Here is a 3,129-nt window from a genome sequence, read left to right as displayed (position 1 = left end):
CTTGCAGTTCAAACAGCTTTGTAGTCTGATGCATTAGCCCACAGCGCCACACACAGTGCCAGGGCTCTGAATGACAGCTGTATGTCGCCCCAAAAGTGCCTCAAATTGTTTAAGAGATAAAGATAGTAAGAGGCATATGAAAATTTAAATAAAGATACTAGCTAGCATAATATTCTCCACATCCCCTTATCTTGGCTGAAAGGATCAAAGAAAAGTCAAATTGTGGAGAGGGTGGGTAAAACAAAGCAAGGTGGCAACCACATGGCATTGCTTGTAGGAAATTCTGCCAAAGCCTATAAAATTTGAATCAAAGCTAAGAAAGATAAAAGAGAATGCGAACATTTCGCTCTCTTAATTCCCCAGAGTCCTGGTGTGGTGCTGTGGGATAAACAATGGTCCACGAGGTCTGTTTGAACTTCAGGGTTAGAGGTTCAAAGTCACCAGCTACTCCTTGGCAACCCTATACAGGGTTGCTATGAGTCAGAACCAACTTGACGGTACTTAACAACAACAACAATTCCCCAGAGAAGGAGACATTATGGGGTAGTGGGTTATGATTTGGGCTGCTAACCACAAGGTCAGCAATTTGAATCTACCAGCCCCTTGTCGACAGGAGAAAGAGGAGGCAAAGATTTACAGTTGGAACCAACTTGATGGTATACAACTACTGCCACCACCAATTCCCCAGAGTAGAGTATATGAAAAAGGAAGGAAGTAGGGAACATTCTGGAAATCCACTCCACTACCCCTATTTTGAAAGCATGGAGGCTGGAAGTTCAGCAAGTTCTTTCTCCTTAAGAATGAGGAATCTTAAAGCTATTATGATGAGAAGGCAAGCTCAAGTTTCCGTTTTCCACCTTACTAGGGACTTTCCTTTTTATTTGGGACTAACATCTTTTAATTCCATTTGTCCTTGAACTTTTGAAAGCCTTTCATACAGTGAAATGCATAGATCGAGTGTGATGAGTTTTGAAAACAATATAGAAAATATTTTAATAATCCCAGAAAGTGTCCTCAATCCATCACCATAGATTAATTTTTCCTACTCTTAGATGTCACAGAGATGTAATTCTTCTGTGTCTGGCTTCTTTTGTTTAAAATAATATCTCTGATATTTATTCATGTTGTTGCAAATGTTAGCATTTTATTGATGAGTAGTAGTTCATTTGAAGACTAAGTTGCACCAGACCCAAGCCATAGTATTTTCATTCACATCATATGCATGTGAAAGCTTGACAATGAATAAGAAAGACCACAGAAGAATTGATGCATTTGAATTAAGAATATTGAAAGTACTATGGACTTCCAGAAGAACAACAAATATGTCTTGGAAGAAATTCAGCCTTAGAAGGGATTCTGGGCAAGGCTTCATCTCTGGGACATGTTGCCAGAAGAGATCAGTACCTGGAGAAGGATACCATGCTTAGTAAAGTGAAAGGTCAATGAAAAAGAGGAAGATGCCCAACAAGATGGATTGACACAGTGGCAGCAGCAATGGACTCAAACGTAACAACAATTGTGAGGCTGGCACAGGACCACACAGTTTTTCATTCTGTTGTGCATAGGGCCACTGTGAGTCTGAACTGACTAGAAAGTATCTAACCACAGCAAGAGTTCATTGTATAAATAGGCCACAATTTCTTTATCCATTGTCCTATTAATGAACATTCAGGTTGCTCCCAGTTTGGGGATATTATCAATAAAGCATCTCTGAAATTCTTGTTCAGGGACATATGGTTTCATTTATCTTGTGCAAATACCTAAGAGTGGAATTGATGGTTTATAGGGTAGAATTATGTTTAATTCTTCCAATTAAAAAATATATCTTATATTTTTCTCCAAAGATTTATTATATTGTTATGCATTATAAGTGTATTTTCTTTTATGTCTCTTTGCATACTGTAATCTGCTTTCCAATCCTTGTCTGCTGCTTCTAATATGTAGGCCATTTTGGGATTGGCCACACAGGTTTTCCTTTCTCTTGAGAATGGATCCTGATTTTTGCTTCTTTGGATTGTATCCAGGATATTGTAAATGTTCTGTTATAGTGATTCTCGATTCTGTAATATTACTGCTAAGAATGTTGATTTGAATTTGTTTTGTTTTATTAGGCAATTAACTTGGCATATAGCACTACAAAGTTTGTCTATTGTGCATCAACTTAGATCTCCATTCGGTTCTTTCATTTTTTAGGTGGGTTGCTCATAGTCCTCATGAATACATGGTTCAGAGGTCAGCCAGGTATTTGGCCGAGTTTAGATGAAGAAGTTGGTGTCTTCTCCTTTTCAGGATTGCAGCCCTCTGTTTCCAGTAGCTAGGATTGCCCCAATCTCTGTTGTATGGTGATTTAGGGTAGAAATACTACTGGAATTCTTTTCTACCCCATATGGCACCTACCAAGGAGCTCAGGTGGTTCCACAATTAAGCACTCAGCTGTAAACGGAAAGATGGGTGGTTCAAATCCATCAAGTCTTCCTGTGAGAGAAAAACCTGTAGACCTGCTCCTCATAAAGCTGATACCTAGAAAATCCTATGACGGAAGTCCTAACTTGCCACATGGAGTTGCTATGAGTTGATGGGGTTCCTATGAACTCCGTGGTATCTAACACCAATCACACCATGGTACTTACTGACAGGCTAAAAGAAATACAAAAATAAAATACATAATCCACGCCACACTATTCCTTTTCCAAGCATTGCATTCACATCTGAATGTGGACTTTTGTTCATCTCCGCAGAGTTGTGTACTTTGATGTTTATTGAGAGTTGATTGTTGTTATTAATAGAAGGCTCAGCTTGTTAGGAACTTAGCTGGCCATAGCAAAAGCAGAAACTATAATGTTGTAAGTTTTGAGAAAGAGCTAGTGTCCTCCAAAAAGTCTGAACTGTTTTATACTCCCACTAGCAATGTATGAGGCATCCTGGTGTGGCTCTGTGAGTTAAAGCACCAGACTGCAAAGCCATTTGAACTTCAAGGACAGCGGTTCAAGCTCACCAGTCACTCCTCAGAAACCTTATACAGGGTCTCTATGGGTTGGAACCGACTCAACAGCACTTAACAACAACAACAACAACAACAGCAATGTATGAGAATTCCAGTTGATCCATGTTCTCAACATTTGTTGTTGT

Source organism: Chrysochloris asiatica, unplaced genomic scaffold (assembly GCF_000296735.1).
Source record: "Chrysochloris asiatica unplaced genomic scaffold, ChrAsi1.0 scaffold00054, whole genome shotgun sequence".
Classification (NCBI taxonomy): Eukaryota; Metazoa; Chordata; class Mammalia; order Afrosoricida; family Chrysochloridae; genus Chrysochloris; species Chrysochloris asiatica.
The sequence above is the reverse complement of the archived record's forward strand: the minus strand, read 5'-3'. Positions refer to the sequence as shown.